Below are 21,376 nucleotides of genomic sequence, written 5' to 3' on the forward strand. Positions count from 1 at the left end.
GTGCATTGTCCTGTTGGAACAGCAAGTTTCCTTGCCGGTCTAGGAATGGTAGAACGATGGGTTCGATGATGGTTTGGATGTACCGTGCACTATTCAGTGTCCCCTCGACGATCACCAGTGGTGTACGGCCAGTGTAGGAGATCGCTCCCCACACCATGATGCCGGGTGTTGGCCCTGTGTGCCTGGGTCGTATGCAGTCCTGATTGTGGCGCTCACCTGCACGGCGCCAAACACGCATACGACCATCATTGGCACCAAGGCAGAAGCGACTCTCATCGCTGAAGACGACACGTCTCCATTCGTCCCTCCATTCACGCCTGTCGCGACACCACTGGAGGCGGGCTGCACGATGTTGGGGCGTGAGCGGAAGACGGCCTAACGGTGTGCGGGACCGTAGCCCAGCTTCATGGAGACGGTTGCGAATGGTCCTCGCCGATACCCCAGGAGCAACAGTGTCCCTAATTTGCTGGGAAGTGGCGGTGCGGTCCCCTACGGCACTGCGTAGGATCCTACGGTCTTGGCGTGCATCCGTGCGTCGCTGCGGTCCGGTCCCAGGTCGACGGGCACGTGCACCTTCCGCCGACCACTGGCGACAACATCGATGTACTGTGGAGACCTCACGCCCCACGTGTTGAGCAATTCGGCGGTACGTCCACCCGGCCTCCCGCATGCCCACTATACGCCCTCGCTCAAAGTCCGTCAACTGCACATACGGTTCACGTCCACGCTGTCACGGCATGCTACCAGTGTTAAAGACTGCGATGGAGCTCCGTATGCCACGGCAAACTGGCTGACACTGACGGCGGCGGTGCACAAATGCTGCGCAGCTAGCGCCATTCGACGGCCAACACCGCGGTTCCTGGTGTGTCCGCTGTGCCGTGCGTGTGATCATTGCTTGTACAGCCCTCTCGCAGTGTCCGGAGCAAGTATGGTGGGTCTGACACACCGGTGTCAATGTGTTCTTTTTTCCATTTCCAGGAGTGTAGTTCTAAGTTCTAGGGGACTAATGACCTCAGCAGTTGAGTCCCATAGTGCTCAGAGCCATTTGAACCATTTGAACCATCATCATTAAACTGAGATGAAGCGTAGCGCTTTCAGGGAAGAGCCCAAACGCTTAGCGATTGCCAGATCCATACTTCCTGGCCACTTACCTTTAACGGTTCCTCTACGACTTTATAGTCACAAGATCTTTGGGCGTGGAGTATCGGCTCAAAGAGCATCCGCTTCAATGACGAGGCACTGAAATCGAAGAATAGGTTCAACCTGAACCTTCTAGCCACAGCTGACGATTACTGAGGTATTTCCCAGAGATCGCGGGCCACAGAAATGTCGGGAACGTGAATCGATACCACAAACATTAGCGAGGACTTGCTGGAATCCGCAGCGACATATTTGAGGCAGTTCGGAAGAAAAACGTTCAAGTATGTGTAAAATCTTACGGGACTTAACTGCTATCATCAGTCCCGAAGCTTACACACTACGTAGCCTAAATTATCCTAAGGACAAATACACACACACACCCATGCGCGAGGGAGGACTCGAACCTCCGCCGGGACCAGCCGCACAGTCCATGACTGCAGCGCCCAAGACCACTCGGCTAATCCCGCGCGGCAGTCCGGAAGACCACACCTCAACAACAGCAGCGCCATCACACTGAGGTCGAAATAGTGTTGAGCATACAAGATCTTAACACAAGTCGAGACCTGACGTACTGCAGCCAATATCGTCGTCTAGGACCAACGTGTACAATAGTTAAAGTTTCAGATGGACTTGTGCTGTTAATTTTGGACAACGTACTTCAAGAGTTCAGTTTGTTAATTGGTGCATCAGTTGCTGTTTTGCTAGCCCATAACAGTTGTAAGGTGTCTAGTAATCTTACGGCCAAGATGTGTGCCAGTGGCAAGTAGACTTTCTGTTCATTAATGTAATAAAGTAATCTAATGTTTTCTGTGTTCTGGTTTGATGAACCTTCTCCAGGACAATCAAAGGTCCCACAGTTGTGGCCGGACGGAAGCAATTTCGCTTGGTCACAACGATTAGTAATGTTGTGTACATAGTTCCGCGTAGTCAGCGCGTACACAACTTTCCCACTAGAGCGCGCCCCGCTAAGCACAACAGCACAGGCGCAGCTCTCGTCCGTCTCCGCTCTACGAGATGGCGCTGCCTTAAAGACGGACCAAATTCTGCTTCCGCCGATCCACGTATTAGTATGTAACGCAGCCAATGAGATTGCTGCTAACGTAGAACCTTTTCTCCTCGCGGATCACACTCGCGCATCGATACCTGAACGCGCGAGGTATTATAACGAGTGTACAGACCTCCGATTAGTCAGTCTGCATTAGTCTGCATTAGTCTGCATTAGTCTGTAGTCAAGTTCCAGTCTGCGCCTAATAAGATTATCATATTCCTGTACATAGCCATGAAGAGAAGTGTATATACACTTTGTCAAGTATCAGAGATATGTGAGAATAAGATTAACGTACCAAGACCAAAGGAACTTCAGATTGTCAATTGTAAATAACATCCAGAACCAATTTAAGTTTTTTATTATTTTAATAAATGTGTGTGAAAATTAATCAAGTTCTGTTTAAAAATTGGTCACCGTCAATCTGCTACTCTAAGCCTGCAAGTGGCATTTCTATCGTCTGATCCAACGGCAGAAGATTAACACGCCACGATAAGACCACGAGACTTATTGCTGACACTCGCCTACTTCGTTAGAGCGACAAGTCAAATAATCTGATGGTGTGTGTACCGAAGGTCTTACAGTACGCATACCGCAAGTAATAAATTGTTCTGGGCAATGTAGGATGTCTCCAGTCATGGCTCACACAATTTCCTAGAGGTGGGAAGCCTACCAGAAGGCAAATCCCTCTGTTGACCAGCTCTAATTTTTGGTCAGTCGGCATCAGTATAATACCCGTGAGGTCTACTTCATTAGTTCAGCCAACCCGAGAAACTCCTGTCAACAGTGGGGCCCTGAAGGTTCTGCAAGGTCGCCGCCCCGTGTCCGACCATGTAAGGGCTGGCGAGGAAGTCGCCTTTGGGGAGGAAGGGCTGAGTGAAAGACGGCGAGGCGCCAGCGCGTCGCCGGCGGCCCGGCGCCATTTCGCCGTTGTTGACCGAGGAAGCGCCTCGCAGGCGGCGACGGCGGCGGCGGCGGCGTCAAGTTGTTGTCATAATCGATTCCGCTTCCTCGCCGCCACTCGGCACGCAAGGGACGGAGGAGGGCTACTTGAACCCTGCCAGCGGCGCGTCCCGTCTTGTGGCTGCTTTAAGCCCCGACAACTTCTCTTGGGGTTCTTAACAATCCGGTGCTAATAGAGCCTCAAGTTACAAAGAGCCCACCGTGCGCGTTAAGACGCAGCCCTGTTCAGGAAGACATAAAACTCGTGCTTCATCTGCTCAGTTTACACGCAGGAAAAGTAAACTCCCAGAAGAGTTAACGTATAATGCCCCTGCACCTCGGTAAGTTAAACCACTAGTTTGTTTTGTGAATAAAATCGCCTAGATCGCTTAACAAATTTCCTCATATATTACGCCGTTTCGGCTACTGTAGTCATCAGATATCTAAAAAAATTTTAACTTCCGAAACAAGTCTCATTGTTAATATTAAAACTTACGGCTAACCGGGACATCAACTCCTAAGTTCTCATCCCGGTGAGGCAGGGGTTTTAATATTGACAATGAACCGTGTTTCGAAATGTCAACGTTTTCTCATATCTGATGATAGCAGTAGCCGAAATGGTGTAATAAATAAAGACATTTATTAACCGATGTACACGGTTTTACTCACAAAATATACATAATGATCGGTGATTTTTAAGAATACATCTTGTGAAGGACACAGGTTTGGCATGAAGTACTTTAAAATGAACGCAAACGGTCTTGACCGCAAAAATTTTTATTTTGTGGTAACTGGTTTCGGTTAGTGTTTGCCCATCTTCAGTCCCTCATACCGTGATGGTAGTTAGTGACGGTTGACGGAGCGGGTTATAACTCAATGAACATCAACTGTTCTAATCATAATGATCGCATACTCCTAAAGGATATTTATTTCCTTTAGTAGTAAACAAACTGACGTGATCGCACACCTAAAGATTTCTGAAGCAAAGCTATCGGTTTCGAATACAGTGGAATCGAAATAGGGAAACATGTACAACTCATTGCCAAGAATGACAATAACAACTCACTCAACTACGACAACATTTTTAAACGCAATTCTTAATAAACTAGCGAACCTGGCAAAGCTTCGGCATTGCTTAATGCGTATGGGAAATGGCTCCATGTCCTAATCTCCTTCACCGCCTTTTTTTGTCTTCCCCATCACTACCACCTTGTCTCTCTGTCTATCTCCTCCTCCTCCTCCCTCTCCCTCCATCTCCTCCTCCTCTCTCTCTCTCTGTATCTACTCCTCCTTCCCCTTCTCCTCCCTCATTTTCCATTTCCTCCTCCTCCTCACCATGTACTCCTTCTCCCTATATTTCCATCCCGTTTCTTCCTCTCCATCATCTCCTTCCCCCTCTCTAAATCCATTTTTTCTCACTCTCCTCTGTTATCTACTGCTCCCCTCTGTCGGATCTTGAGCCTTCTTCGTGGTTATTGTAAATCGTATTCGGCCGTAGCATTCCATTTTCTGTGAAAACCGACTGCGAGGAAGGAAACAAATTGGTACATTTCTGTGTACACATTCTTTTTTAAATATGCATGTAATAAAAAAACGGTATATATGGGAGACTCGATTTTTCTAGTGGTTTAAATACCCTACTATAGTAATTAAAACTGATTGCGAGATCGAATACAGAACAGCATACATTCAGAGCCATGCAAAGCACAGAATTTTCCAACCTATGACCATGCCACTGATTGTTACTTTATGCTGTGAAAATTTGAAGTAAACTGCTCAAGAACATTTCGAGATTTTTGCTTACAACATTTCGAGGTTATAAATTATATATAGATTTATATATTTTTATACAATTTTTTATTAGAGTAACTTGTAGAAATTGAACGTCAGTTGGTCAAGAACTTTTGGAGATTTCCTCTTCCTACATTGAATATGTAGTTATGCACTATAAGATGACGCTCCAGCAGGTACGTACAAACACGCGCCTGTTCAAATGCAACGTTGTGTCTACATTCCAAAGCAACTGGTGAAGAGCTTTCGGAGATTTAACATTTTGAACATACGAACGTTAACGTTTTTGTTTATACATTGTGTCTCAAACTTTTTTGGGTGAAACTGACACTTAAAATAGTGGATCCACAACCTATTACATTAAGTCTGGGAATCGAAGGTCAGAAATGCATATTTATTGTACCGCATAACAATAACGTGGCTCATAGTACTTTTTCAAATTGACGACCGCCAGTCTCAATGCATGCATGACAACGGCGCATGAACTTCTGCCTCACTCTCTCAAAGATCCCTTGTGCCATTTATACCAGACGACGGCAGCTTGGACCCTAGCAAGCATCTCTTCATTCGTTTTTAAGTGGGTTTCACACACCAGCGACTTGACGTAACCCGAAAGGAGAATGTCAGGGGATCGCGCTGGCCACGAGACAGGACCCTTACAATCCAACTATGAGGGTACATGTTGTTCAGGTGCTCGCAGATATTGACATCGAAGAGGGTGGTGCACCGTCATGTTGAAAGCACACCCTTTTGCGGACAGCAAGGAGTACAGTCTCAAAGAACTGTGGCAGCACATCTTGGAGGTAACGTGGACTAGTCAAGCGAGAATGCAGCAAATAAGGTCCCGTTAGACGGTGATAGAGAATCGTTGTTGGTGGCCACCGATGTGTGTGGAAATTTTTGGAAATTTGTGGTAAGTTCCTATAGGACCAAACTGCTGTGGTCATCAGTCCCTGGGCTTACACACTACTTAATCTAACTTACGCTAAGGACAATACACACACCCACGCCAGTGGAAGGATTCGAACCTCCGACGGAGGGAGCCGCACGAACCGTCGCAAGGCCCCGAAGACCACGCGGCTACCCCGCGCGGCGATGTGTGTGGCGTGGGGGTTGTCCTCATTCCAGGCATGGTTGCTACGGCTATTGAAAGCTCCATCACGGTGAATGAAGACTCATCCAGAAACAAAACGAACTATACGAAGTTCGGCACTACAGCACTGGGGTTTATAATCAAAGGTTTCAAATGGTTCAAATGGTTCAAATGACTCTGAGCACTATGGGACTTAACTGCTGAGGTCATCAGTCCCCTAGAACTTAGAACTACTTAAACCTAACTAATCTAAGGACATCACACACATCCATGCCCGAGGCAGGATTCGAACCTGCGACCGGAGCGGTCGCGCGGTTCCAGACTGAAGCGCCTAGAACCGCTCGGCCACACTGGCCGGCAGGTTGATAATCCATTAAGAGAAGTTAACGCGGGGCTCATAATCCTTTGTTCCCAGTGCTTGACGTGTGCGCACCACGCCCACGTTGCTGGATGGTCGGCCGCACGATTCAACACCATCTCCTCGAAGTCTAGTGTTCGCACATGTCTTTGACGGGAACCTTAGCCGGTCCTCTGTCGTGTCAATTGCCCCGTATCTCGTAAGTTGGTATCCGCAGAGATAAACATCTTCCAGGTAGGAAGGCGTGTGTTGGGAAAGCGTTCTCTGTACTTTACGGGGCCTACGTCGTGCCGATCCGTACAGTACATTAAGTGCACATCGGCGAACTCTCGTAACATTTCGCCTTCGAGTACTTTTCATGTACTGTACGATGTAACAACCAGTGGTGTATGTGCGGCATAGATTAATGTGCCGGTGCGATGCTTGCGGTCATCACATCACGCACGTGCTATGAGCTAACTTGTGTACGCGATGTCCATGTTGTTTATTACACGATGGCTATTCCGGAGTACAAGAGACACGGGATCTTGGCAAGAGTGCTGTAGATCTGCATGCGCCGTTGCAGTACATGCATTAAGGCTGGCGGTCGTCACTCTGAACGATTGCACTGAGCTACGTTGCTGTTATGCGGTGTGTGTCCACAACACAGTAAATTACATTCCCGGTCATACGTTCCCTGTCTCAAAATTACCTGTTGCGGAACCCCTATCAACTGTTTCAATTTGACCCAAAAGCTGTGAGACAACCTGTACATTTAATAGGATTAAATTTGGTACTGATCTTTCAGTAATGGAATATTAATATATGCTACATATCTAAGTTGTTTGAAAATGAACTTATACTATTTTAGTAGCTCAGTTGCCCGTTCAGGTGCACAAACTTCGCTGCAGTATCAACTGATTACGTTGTCTTAGTGTAAATACGAGTAGATAGTATTCTCGTATAAATGTATCTCTGTCCTTATTGTATCAGTGTAAAAAGTGTCTATGTGTAAGCAATCTTTAATGTTCAAAAGAAGAATATCTATAAACAAACCAAAATTAAAAGAAAACTTTGAAAAAATTATTGGTAGTATATAGGAAACAATTGTTAATGAAAGAAATAATTATCATCAATAAGCCAGAAGTTATTTTATTTTATCATTGTTATTATTTACAAAAGAACCTGAGACTCTCGTTACAGATTATACACTGATTAAGCTCACGCAGACGACCTACAGATAGGGGAGGCTGAAAATTATTGTTAATGATCCAGAAGTTAATTCGTGATTAATTAGAACAAAATGCTATGCCAAACTAATCCTCTCACTATGGTGAACAGATGTCGAATTATAAGACTCATGAAAATCAAATAGAGGAGAAAAGATGAGGGGAGACGGTGTTTCCCGCCATTTTAACGTTTTTCCGTTGAATCAGAGAAAAAGATGGGGAGGGTGGGGTGACCATTTCCGTGCCACATTTTTGACTCACCATTTCAAAAGATGAGTGGGCAAAGTTTCAAAATACATCCTGACTTTACCACTTACTGCTGCCTCCTGATCACCAGATGCTGTGTTCGATTCCCGGCCGTGGCTGGGATTTTCTCCGCCCAGCGAATAGGTCTTTGTGCTGCCCTCATCATTTTATCATCATTCGGGAAATTGGCAAGACTGGAGAGTGAAAAGTACGGAATTTGTATGGGCACTGATAACCACGCTGTTTAGCACCCCACAAACCAAAATAGTAATAATAATCTGTATCACATACAATTTCCTCTGGTGCGTGGGCTGGGCAGGGCAGGGGATGACCTTGAATATACCTCGTGAAATTGCCTCAGGTGTCACATGACACCCCTTAAGTTATTGCCTGTCTTGACGAAAGAGTCCCTTTAAATCTAGTACTGGTACCGGCTGTCTACTAACAAAGAAGTTGGTACTGCTTGTGCAAGGCATCAGTTATGTATTCATCATCATCATCATCATCGTCATCATCATCATGTGAAAGTTGATTTCACATTTCCCTGAAAGATTAACCTCCGTCTCAACCCCCATATACAACCAGCAAAACCGAGCGAGGTGGCGCAGTGGTTAGACACTGGACTCGCATTCGGGAGGACGACGGTTCAATCCCGCGTCCGGCCATCCTGATTTAGGTTTTCCGTGATTTCCCTAAATCGCTCCAGGCAAATGCCGGGATGGTTCCTTTCAAAGGGCACGGCCGACTTCCTTCCCCGTCCTTCCCTAATCCGATGAGACCGATGACCTCGCTGTCTGGTCCACCAACAACCAGCAAATAGCCTTCTCAACCCATCTTACCGGGAACCTATCGACCGCTCGGTCTTGCACGATCGTGCAACCACGTCACGTACCTGGGTTCGACAGGTGGTCTTATTCGCAGCAAGATAACACGATAATGTCAAGAGCACCAAAGGCCATCTGGACGATCATTGTGGGGGCTTTCCTTGACGTTGCAGCAGAGAGAAGTTCGCCAGCACAGGTGCGCCCATCGACAAAAGTGATCCGTTGTGCACCCAGGCTTGCTATTGACTGTGGCGAACCAGTCTGTACATCGGACCTAGCAAACGCTACAACCCTCCCCGGTTTTCCGCCGTTGCGTTTGGACGAGAAATTCATGCAACCACCGCCTAATAGCCAGGAATATTTTAATACGCATATTTTCGAACTCTTCATGAGTTTACTTTGAAGTAGCATTCTTGCAGTTCCACTATCCACAAGTTCGTATAAAGAGTATTTTATGAGTGTAAAGTTTTTGCCCGAACAGTGTCATAGTGCGCAGAATGAGATTTTCACTTTTCAGTTGAGTGTGCGCTGATACGAAACTTCCTGGCAGATTAAAACTGTGTGCCGCACCGAGACTCGAACTCGGGACCTTTGCTTTTCGTGGGCAAGTGCTCTACCAACTGAGCTACCCAAAGGTAAGGCAAAGGTCCCGAGTTCGAGTCTCGGTCCGGCACACAGTTTTAATCTGTCAGGAAGCTTCATATCAGCGCACACTCCGCTGCAGAGTGAAAATCTCATTCTGGAAACATCCCCCAGGCTGTGGCTAAGCCATGTCTCCGCATTATCCTTTTTTCAGGAGTGCCAGTTCTGTAAGGTTCGCAGGAGAGCTTCTGTAAAGTTTGGAAGGTAGGAGACGAGGTACTGGCAGAAGTAAAGCTGTGAGGACGGGGCGTGAGTCATGCTTGGGTAGCTCAGTTGGTAGAGCACTTTCACGCGAAAGGCAAAGGTCCCGATTTCGAGTATCGGTCCGGCACACAGTTTTAATCTGCCAGGATGTTTCAGTGTGATAGTGATTCATTACAATCATGCTTCTATTCTTTTAACAGAAGTTAGTTACTTGAGCAGAAAGATTTCATGGAATTACATCAAGTGGACGACTTTTGATGACTGCGAAGTGACATAAAATACATTTTATTGCGTTTGAAAAATATGTTTTTATTTAAAAACATTACCAGCAGAAGTATTACTAGATTATCTAACTTTTCTACGCTAAATATATGTCCAACTCATGAAGTACCGTTTTACCAAAAAGTTCCACATATCCATTGATTAAAAGCAGAAAAGAACCTAACAAGAGCAGTTACTAATTTTTCTAAGGCTTATAAAAGTGAAGTGAAACACTATTGTAAAGCATATTTCGTCGCTTCTGCCTCAGCCATACCATAGAATCTCCTAGAAATTTTACCGGCGCTAATGTTACATTAGTAAAGCCAGTTTTCTACAGTTTATCAGCAAAGCTATGTGAATCTGACAAGCATAAAGTGGTGTCATGATACTGAAGACTACATTGACAAATAAAAATAAAATACCGCAGACGCAGACTACATCAAGAAAGGCCAGTTTTTCAATGGATTGTGGGAATCACAGTCTTATCTTACTACTACAGTGGACTTAACATCACACGTTATTTATGGGATAGTTCGCGATTCCATGGTTCGTATTGGCATAAGCGAGTATTATAAATAAGTAACAGAATTTGATGTAGTTGTATAATTACTCATTCCTTTTGATACTTAAGAGAAAATTTAAGTTAACTAAGAGATAATCTGGGTAGTAACAGGCTTTCATGCTATTATTCTTCGTTTGAATAATGCCACTAAACAAGATACAGATAAGAAAATTGTGTTTGATGCTACAGTATGTGTTTGCTGTGCTGCATTTCAGTGTTGTTTCAGCAATGTTAGTAATTAATAGTGTGATTCTTTGGTCTTAAAGTTTTATTTTGGAGTTCTACTTAATTCAGCTAAAAAAAAAGTTAGTGAATGTGTTAGTGTACAGCATATTGAAAGTCCTCCATGAGTAACACTGGCTATACTGTGTACAGAAATTTCTGTGATTTATTACAAATGTCATCTTAAACTTAATGTTCATTACCGTTATTTACATTTTTTTTTCGCTGAATATTTCAATTTTATTGAATTTTGAAGTAATTCTATATACGACAAAGTAGTTCTTGCTTACAGTGTCTCACGGAATGAAACAAATTTAAATGAAAAGAGACAAAATAAATCATATCTATTACTTACTTGTATGTATTTTAGAAATCAGAAGCCGAGCTAAGCTGCATTCATCTTTCTCTCGTACAATTACCACAGATTCAAGATATGCCATTAGTTTCAAACAGATCTCGCACTTTTCACGTGCCACATGTTGCAAATAGTAGAAACAGGGGAAAAGTAATTTCCTTCTTCCTAGATTACTGAAACGCGCTTGACATTGCAGCACGGTTTCTGCCAATAGGCTAGGTACGACCATACACCGAGTGAAACGTCTCCTTAGAAAAATTTATGAATTACTGTGCTGGTAAACCCCTTACGTTATTTGAACGTACTCAGACATTTCGCTCTTTACTTATTTTGATCAACACTAAATTGACATACAGATTTTTAGCACAACGCAATCCGACTTTCAATAATCCCCACAAAAGAATGGTCCTGACTAACATTAACCTATACTTTTCACAAATCACTTACCGCACAAAAATCTTCGTTACTCGAACTACTGCAATACAGCGAGCGCCACTACTGCCAGCTAAATAAAAGATTCAAACTACTGAAGGCACTAACTACTGATAGGCATAGTTAGCAAATGAAAGATTTTGATAGAGAACAAACAATGTATTTACCTGAATAGTGTTCAAAAGTCATAATATATGTATATCAGTTCATGACATCCAGCAGTACAAATTTACCCTTTCTGATGGACACATGTCCACATCATCCGCGCTCAAAACTCTGCCATCTCTCTCCCCACATCCAGCACTGCTGGCGGCTCACCTCCAAGTGCGCAACGCTACGCCAACTGCCCACCACTACAATGGCGAATATTGCAACAATGCCGACCAGCCTCAGACTGCACACAGCACAGTCAGTGATTTTCATACAAAGCGCTACGTGGCGTTACCAATATAAAAACATAAACAGCCTACTTACATAGCCCCCATGCTCCCCACAAAAAATTTTACAAACTGTTTTGCGCAATGGCCAATACAGATTTGAAAAAAATTTTCATAATTACAATAACAAAGATAACAAATACACACACTTATTGATACAATGTTGGTCAAAAGCTAAAATTCTCTTCCAGTCCGTAAAGACAGTCCTGATCATTCATCACAGAAGTAATTACAGTTTTTTTCACAAAGTCTCATTAGTAAAAGAAAATGCACGCGGAAGTAGTGGATTTCCATGCAGTCTTGAAGAAGTAGTGTTGTCCTTCCAACGGAAAGACAGTGCTGACTCTTGACATGCAGACAGATAATCGGTCACAATAGAGCATACCCACCGCAGAGTCAGTCAAAGTTTTGAAGAATTTTGGTAGGTAGGTCATCAAAGAGCAGACCCACTGTGGGGTTTCGGGTTCCGCTGGATAGGTCAGGAGTCCACTACACGCAGCAAGCGGCTACACGGGTATCAGGGGTTGTGTGGCGTGGACTGGGCGGTTTTTTAGGTTAGATGGCCTCGGGCAAGTACAGAAAGGGCAAAAGCCTCAAAGGGTGCGGGGCAAAGTCAGGACATGCGGGGACCAAGCAGCAATCGGTATTGCAATTGTAAACTGTCGAAGCTGCATTGGTAAAGTACCGGAACTTCAAGCGCTGATAGGAAGCACCGAAGCTGAAATCGTTATAGGTATAGAAAGCTGGCTGAAGCCAGAGATAAATTCAGCCGAAATTTTTCGAAGGCACAGACGGTGTTTAGAAAGGATAGATTGCATGCAACCGGTGGTGGCGTGTTTCTCGCTGTTAGTAGTAGTTTACCCTGTAGTGGAGTAGAAGTGGATAGTTACTCTGAAATATTATGGGTGGAGGTTAGACTCACTAACCGAGCTTGGTTAATAATTGGCTCCCGACTCAGCAGCATTAGTGGCAGAACAACTGAGAGAAAATTTGGAATACATTTCACATAAATTTTCTCAGCATATTATAGTCTTAGGTGGAGATTTCAATTTACCAGATATAGACTGGGACACACAGATGTTTAGGACGGGTGGTAGGGACAGATCATCGAGTGACATTATCTTGAGTGCACTATCCGAAAATTACCTCGAGCAATTAAACAGAGAATCGATTCGTGGAGATAACATCTTGGACCTACTGATAACAAATAGACCCGAACTTTTCAACTCTGTAAGTGCAGAACAGGGAATCAGTGATCATAAGGCCGTTGCAGCATCTCTGAATATGGAAGTTAATAGGAATATAAAAAAGGGAGGGAGGTTTATCTGTTTAACAAGAGTAGTAGAAGGCAGATTTGAGACTACCTAACAGATCAAAACGAAAATATCTGTTCCGGCACTGACAATGTTGAGTGTTTATGGAAAGAGTTTAAGGCAATTGTAAAATGCGTTTTAGTCAGGTACGTGCCGAGTAAAACTGTGAGGGACGGGAAAAACCCACCGTGGTTCAACAACAAAGTTAGGACACTACTGCGAAAGCAAAGAGAGCTTCACTCCAAGTTTAAACGCAGCCAAAACCTCTCAGACAAACAGAAGCTAAACGATGAGAAAGTTAGCGTAATGAGGGCCATGCGTGAAGCGTTCAGTGAATTCGAAAGTAAAATTCTATGTACCGACTTGACAGAAAATCCTAGGAAGTTCTGGTCTTACGTTAAATCAGTAAGTGGCTCGAAACAGCATACCCAGACACTCTAGGATGACGATGACATTGAAAAAGAGGGTGACACGCGTAAAGCTGAAATTCGTAGTGGTGTGGACATGTTGGGATTGTGGATCTCACGGGGAACGTGCAAGGGATAAGTCCCTGCAGACGCACTATCCTCTGTGCCCGCGGTGGCTCAGTTGGATAGAGCGTCTGCCATATAAGCAGGAGATCCCGGGTTCGAGTCCCGGTCGGGGCACACATTTTCAACATGTCCCCAATGAAGTACATCAACGCCTGTTTACAGCCAGGGTGTCCATTTAATTATCATTTCATTTCTAGCAAAGCTGCATGGTCATCCACGGTAAATGTTCGTTCTGGAACAGATACTACCGTCATATATATTTTAGAACATGTTTTTCTGCTCGAGTATCATGTCGTTCTTGGAAACCAAGAATCTACTCTGTAGGAATCAACATGGATTCCGGAAACAGCGATCGTGTGAGACCCAACTCGCTTTATTTGTTCATGAGACCCAGAAAATATTAGATAAAGGCTCCCAGGTAGATGCTATTTTCCTTGACTTCCGGAAGGCGTTCGATACAGTTCCGCACTGTCGCCTGATAAACAAAGTAAGAGCCTACGGAATATCAGACCAGCTGTGTGGCTGGATTTAAGAGTTTTTAGCAAACAGAACACAGCATGTTGTTATCAATGGAGAGACGTCTACAGACGTTAAAGTAACCTCTGGCGTGCCACAGGGGAGTGTTATGGGACCATTGCTTTTCACAATATATATAAATGACCTAGTAGATAGTGTCGGAAGTTCCATGCGGCTTTTCGCGGATGATGCTGTAGTGTACAGAGAAGTTGCAGCATTAGAAAATTGTAGCGAAATGCAGGAAGATCTGCAGCGGATAGGCACTTGGTGCAGGGTGTGGCAACTGACCCTTAACACAGACAAATGTAATGTATTGCGAATACATAGAAAAAAGGATCCTTTATTGTATGATTATAAGATAGCGGAAGAAACACTGGTAGCAGTTACTTCTGTAAATTATCTGGGAGTATGCGTGCGGAACGATTTGAAGTGGAATGATCATATAAAATTAATTGTTGGTAAGGCGGGTACCAGGTTGAGATTCATTGGGAGAGTCCATAGAAAATGTAGTCCATCAACAAAAGAGGTGGCTTACAAAACACTCGTTCTACCTATACTTGAGTATGGCTCATCGGTGTGTGATCCGTACCAGGTCGAGTTGACGGAGGATAGAGAAGATCCAAAGAGCAGCGGCGCGTTTCGTCACAGGGTTATTTGGTAAGCGTGATAGCGTTACGGAGATGTTTAATAAACTCAAGTGGCAGACTCTGCAAGAGAGGCGCTCTGCATCGTGGTGTAGCTTGCTCGCCAGGTTTCGAGAGGGTGCGTTTCTGGATGACGTATCGAATATATTGCTTCCCCCTACTTATAACTCCCGAGGAGATCACGAATGTAAAATCAGAGAGATTCCAGCGCGCACGGAGGCTTTCAGACAGTCGTTCTTCCCGCGAACCATACACGACTGGAACAGAAAAGGGAGGTAATGACAGTGACACGTAAAGTGCCCTCCGCCACACACCGTTGGGTGGTTTGCGGAGTATAAATGTAGATGTAGATGTAGATGTAGTCCTGGTAGAGATTACGGTATTGGTGGGCCACCAGAAGTGCAGACCTACTGCAGTCCTTGTAGAAATAATGGTATTGGTGAGTCATCAAAGGTGTAGACACACTGTAGTCCTTGTAGAGATGGCTAGCAGCCATCCGTTGCGACTGTGCAGGTGCACAATCACCATCGAAGAGTCTTGTGGACAATATAGCAAGTCCATGAACCACCACTTGTGCACTCACAATTTTTTTTTTTTTTTTTTTTTTTGTTATGTCGTTAGAACCAGCAATGCTGTTATCCAGTCCCTTGCTGAATTATTAACACACATGCAAACACTAACAGTCCCAACTGCTCACATATTGTGCATATATTATGACCAGCAGAAACGTATGCAGCGAAATGTAACTTAATTTGAAGAACCGGTGTCTATACAATTATAAATTTACAACATAAGAATACAATTACAAAGGTACCAAATACATCATTAAATAACATAATAGTACAGATAACATTTGTAGTAATACAGGCTTTACAAAAGAATAGAAATAGACATATACATCAGTGTTATAGGAATTATGACATAAGTAAATAAATAAAATAATGTGAATAGTATTTGAAACATTAATTTCACACATGAGAATTGAAACAGAATAGAATTAATAATGTGTAAACACCTTTACAAAGAAAATGACATATTATTAATGCAAAATATATTTGAGAATAACAGTATTCCTCATCATAGTTAGTTTCATATATAGTCTACCCCCTCTTAAGTTAACTGAAATCTACAGAGCTCAGATATATATTCCAAGGTACGAGGCAATGCAGCAACACATAACAAATTAACACATACAGCAATGACAAAAAAATGCAAATTGGCAAAGCAAGCAGCAATATATATAAATTAGCAAAGCAAATGCAATATTACAACTAATACAATGCAATGTGCAGCAAAAAGAAAAATAAATCGGTAGTAAAACTGGCTTAACAGAGTAATACAAAGTGAAATTCAGTAGCACTATGTCTGGCAAACAGCAGCAGCAAATGCAATAACTTATATCTAATCATGACAAACCCACAAGCAGAAAAAATGGTACACTAAAGACAACAATGCAGATAAGGAAAATGTCTATTCACATCTTAGTGTCTGTGTAATTAAAGTGGTACACCACAACTTTTTCTACAAAAAATATTACCAAGTTCTTGAAAAGAAAATTATGTATGCAGTTACTGTTATTAGTCCCTTCTTATTGTTCTTTCCTTTCCAAGTGCTCCTTTTTCGAAGAATGTTGATCATAAAATTATTATTTAATAGATCTGGTGACAGAAAGTGTTCACATTAGCAAATGCATTTAATTTTATTTTATAAAACCAATGCTACGACACAGCTGGAAACCAGAGTTCAAATGAAATAAGTAAAGCATTAAAATATCATTCAATAGTCATGTGGCATTTCATAAGTTAGTAGAAATTCTCTCAACTCTCGTAGAAAGACGCTTGTCATAATCAGGTGTTCAGATGTATCTTTCCAAGTAAAGAGCGTGTCGTATTTGCGATGCTTTCTAGAAAGGAATGTCAATAGTGAGGATAATGGCCTCATTTTTTTCTCCACCTAATGGCTTTCTTTTTTCAGGCGACTATCGCTCAGCTGGGCACCCATTATGCATTACGTCAAGGTCACTTACCTTCCTTAACGAAACATTTACGACAGCGGTCTCCGCTACAGTGACAGTTTGATACTAATAAAATTCACAGGTCGAAAAATTACAGTAGAAATGTGTAGAAACGAAATCTCATGAATAGCAGAGTTGATATACATTCACGCATGTACACACATTTCATAACTCTTAAAGTACGATTTCCAACATCTTTTTTCTCAAATCAGAGTCCCTAACCACTACTCATTGCTCCTTACCTTATTACACATATTCATATTTGTCGACACTTCTTCAATATTTCATCATAAAAAATACGTAACATAATCAAATTCCTCATATAACATCAGCCTATTGATCATAAACATACCTCAACAGCATAATACACATCGTCGTCGTAATAATAACATCATAACACCTCAGTCAAATCTCAAAAGTGTCGTAGCTTTCTGCAATAATTTCAAAACCTAAAAAAAATTCTCTGCTCATTTCAATAGTGTCATCTACCTCAAATGTACTTTAAAAATCATAATCCCATACCAAATACATCATGCAAAGCTCTCATAGTATCACAATGGTTCCGAAAAATATATGAACAGTTCACACAGTGCAGACAAAACACAATTTCATATGTGTGAAATTATCCAACTGTGTAATTGCGTAAACATGTGTCACTGACATAGTAAAGAAATTTTTGTTTCTCTGTTAAATAATCAGATAGCTGTGTAATTCTGTATTAGAGAAATATGGTACCGATGTGTAAAGTTGTATAAGCAAATACCATATTAGCTAGGGCTCCTTGTGCTTACCAAACACATGGTACACAAAGTAGGCGTGTACCCCCCTGAGGATTAATGTAATTATACCCTCAGGTGTTACAGATTACAGCAATGGAATGAAATGCATCACGGAAAACTTTCTTTGTAATTCAAAAATATTTGAAAATAAATGTTTTAAGTACAAAATTAATCACTCAAATGCGTGTCCTATAGCGCTAAATTGTGCGTCATGTTGTAACATAATATCTGTCATTACTTAAGGGTAAAAAAATGTGCCAAGTGTCGTAATTATCGTCGTCCCTAAGCAAAGTTCTGTGGAAGTCAATGTACTTACCTCGTAATAAACAAAAGCGAAATGCTATGCGTATACGGATTAGTCGAGCGGTCTAGGCGCTGCAGTCATGGACTGTGCGGCTGGTCCCGGGAGAGGTTCGAGTCCTCCCTCGGGCATGGGTGTGTGCGTTTGTCCTTAGGATAATATAGGTTAAGTAGTATGTAAGCTTAGGAACTGATGACCTTAGCTGTTAAGTCCTATAAGATTTCACACACATTTTGCTATGCGTATAGATATCGTAGTTATTACGTACAGTACCGTGATCAAGAAAGTATTACACTGTAACGTATTGTTGTGCTACAAAAAAGGCTGTCTTATTGTAGCTATACCCCAAAGTTACTACTAAAACATGTTTTACTTTCCAGAAGAATTCAGAAAAACTGTGCAGATATAAAGCAGATACAGCACAAAAGCAACAATGTAAATTGTGTCACACATTAGTAGCGTCGTGATATAATCGTGTAGCTGTCAAAGAAACCAAATGCTAAGTCATCTTTCATCCCACAGAAAGTACGTCAAATAAAGAATGTCTTTTCAAGTAAACCAAAATGTTGCATGAAAATCTCATTAGCAGTACCAGTATATGTTCTAAGTATGTGAGCCTTGTAGTCGTTACGTGATCGTGAAAGAATGTACAAATAACAACACTGTGTCGTCTGTTCACTATAACAATGCATTCGTAATTTCTGTTTAAATAAGTTCTTTTGGTTCTTGAGTGGATATTTAACTTCAAACATTGCAGATTATCTTTCAATAAACAGTTTTAGATGGGAAATGTGGTGTAAACCTTTACTCTTCCTAGTACGCAGAGTTTCAGCTTCAACGCAATTATCATGTGGTATACGTCGGATTCTGTAAGGTCCATTGTAAAATAGAAAGAATTTGTGACTCAAGTGTTTCTTCTTATGTGACAATGAATGAGCTTTAATGAGAACTTTCTGACCAATATATAATTTCTTTGCATTTGTTTTACCGTGTATTTTTTTCCTTTTATCTGCTGCAGATTTTATATTTTTAATAGCCAAATCAATTATGTCTTTGTTTCGAAGTTTACGTGTATTCGGAAAAGGTACAAGCTCTCTGATTCTGTTCAGTGATTCTTCATTCTTTAGTACAAGAATAGGTGGTAAAGCAGTGGAGTCATGAGGCATTTCATTCAGCACGTTTTGGAATAAGTGTAAATATCTGTCCCAATGCTGATGCTTTCTGTGAAAATAAGGTCTGCAAAGCTTATTGATTTCTTTTATAATCCGTTTAGACGGGTTACAATGTGGTGAGTACAATGAAATAGAAACAGGTTTGATTTTATGGTTCCGAAGCATGCGTGACCAAACAGCAGATCTGAATTGCGGTCGCCGGCCGCGGTGGTCTAGCGGTTCTAGGCGCTCAGTCCGGAATCGCGCGACTGCTACGGTCGCAGGTTCGAGTCTTGCCTCGGGCATGGATATGTGTGATGTCCTTAGGTTAGATAGGTTTAAGTAGTTCTAAGTTCTAGGGGACTGATGACCACAGATGTTAAGTCCCATAGTGCTCAGAGCCATTTGAACCATTTTTTGAATTACGGTCCGTTATCTGAAATTACTTTACTAACGTGTCCAACTTCACGTAAGAAGTTTTTAACAAAGGCGTTGGATACAGACCGTCAAGTGGCTTTAGGTAACGGAGTGAAAGAAACAAATTTTGAAGTAAGTTCAACAGCGACTAGAACGTACGAAAATTCATTCGATGTTCTGACAAGGGGTCCAAAGAGATCAACAGCAGCAAATTCTTTTAATTTAGAAGGAATGATAGGAAACAACAGAGCACGATGTGAGATAGTAGATGGTTTCGCCTTTTGACTAAGTTTACAAATAGACAAGACTCTTCGAATTCTCTTTTTCATATTGTTAAAATAACAAGTCGTTCGAAGAATATGATAACATTTTCGTGGACCAAAATGTGCGTAGCCGAAATGAATGTACCAAATGAGCTCATTAACAAAATCGTCTGGAATGAAAAGTACCCATACCAAGTCATCAACAGTGCAGCGTTTGAAGAGTATGTTGTTTCTAACCAGATAATAATGCCAAATCTGAGTGTGTGTCATTTCATGCCATTTACTTTTGATGTCTTTCCACATCGGATCTTTATCTTGTTCATGAGCAATGTCCTTTAAAGATGAGGTGATGAAGTTTTCAAAGGCGACTTTCTGAATGTAAAGAATACTGAAATTTTACTCGAGGTTGCCTTCTGTGTTACTTTTCTCAAGGCCAGCCGGTGCGCGTGACAGTGCGTCTGCAACAATGTTCCCCTTGCCAGGAATGTAGACTACTGTAAAGTGGAATTCTTGCAGAAACAATGCCCAACTTTTTAACCTGTCATGATTTAATTTTGAAGACATAAGAAATTGTAGTGCACGATGATCACTGTATACTTTTACGTGCTTACCAGAAAGAAAGAAACGGAATTTGTTAAATGCCCTAATGATAGCTAAAGCTTCTAATTCAGTAACGGAATAATTTTTTTCAAAGTGTTAGCACTCGGCTAGCAAAAGAAATGGTTTTCTGAACAGTAGTGTCATTTTCTATGGCTTCTTGAAATAAATGGGCACCAAGACCGACTTTAGAAGAATCCGTGCTAAGGCAGAAATCTTGAGACAGATCTGGATGAGCTAGTATTGGCGCGTTAAGTAGCGATTCTTTCAAAGAATTGAATTCCAACTGTGCTTGTTCGTCCCAGTTCCAAAGAGTATTTTTTCCAGTGAGAAAACAACGTTTTGGTGTCACTAGAATTTGCTTATTCAGAATACGACGGTAAAAATTTACGAGACCTAGAAAACTGCGGACTTGTTTTTTTGTTGATGGAACTGGAACGGCTCTAATTGCTCCTAACTTTTCAGGATCCGGCTGAATGCATTCAGAAGAAATAATATGTCCCAAAAACCTCACCTTTGACCTACCGAATTCAGACTTTTCCCAGTTAACTGTAATTCCAGATTCTGCAAAAATACGTTACAAACTGTTGAGGATGCGATTATGTTGTTCCCATGAGGCTTCTGCTATTAAAATATCAGCCACATATAAGGTGATGTGACGTTTTAAGAAATCAGGTAATATGGAATTTAGCCCGCGAGTGAACGCTGCCGAAGAAATGTTCAAACCAAAAGGAAGTTTCCGAAATTGATAACAAACGCCGAAACAAAGGAAAGCTGTGTATTTTCTACATTCTGGATGAAGTTCGATCTGATAAAAGCTGGATCTGAGGTCAATAGAAGACAACATTTTTACACCATTAAAATTTTGAAGAAGTTCTTCCATCGTTTGCGGCCTGTCTATTTCAGGAATGATGATAGTATTGATTTGTCTCGAATCTAAGACCAGTCTGATCGATCCATTTTTCTTCTCAACAACATGTAATGGAATGTTGTATGTGCTTACTGCAGGCTGAATAATGCCCTCGTCAAGCATAGATTGTATTTCTGTTCTAACACGGTCCCTATAATGTGTTGGAATTACGTATG

The 21,376-nt window shown here is 42.2% G+C and overlaps 1 non-coding gene across 1 annotated transcript; it reads left to right on the top strand.

Moving 5' to 3' along the window:
* The first annotated feature begins 13,647 nt into the window (after positions 1-13,647).
* Trnai-uau (transfer RNA isoleucine (anticodon UAU)) lies at positions 13,648-13,722 on the top strand. The gene has a single exon. It is a non-coding gene; the product is annotated as a tRNA-Ile (tRNA).
* Positions 13,723-21,376: the final 7,654 nt, after the last annotated feature.

The sequence above is a fragment of the Schistocerca nitens genome, chromosome 2 (assembly GCF_023898315.1).
Source record: "Schistocerca nitens isolate TAMUIC-IGC-003100 chromosome 2, iqSchNite1.1, whole genome shotgun sequence".
In the NCBI taxonomy this organism is placed as follows: domain Eukaryota; kingdom Metazoa; phylum Arthropoda; class Insecta; order Orthoptera; family Acrididae; genus Schistocerca; species Schistocerca nitens.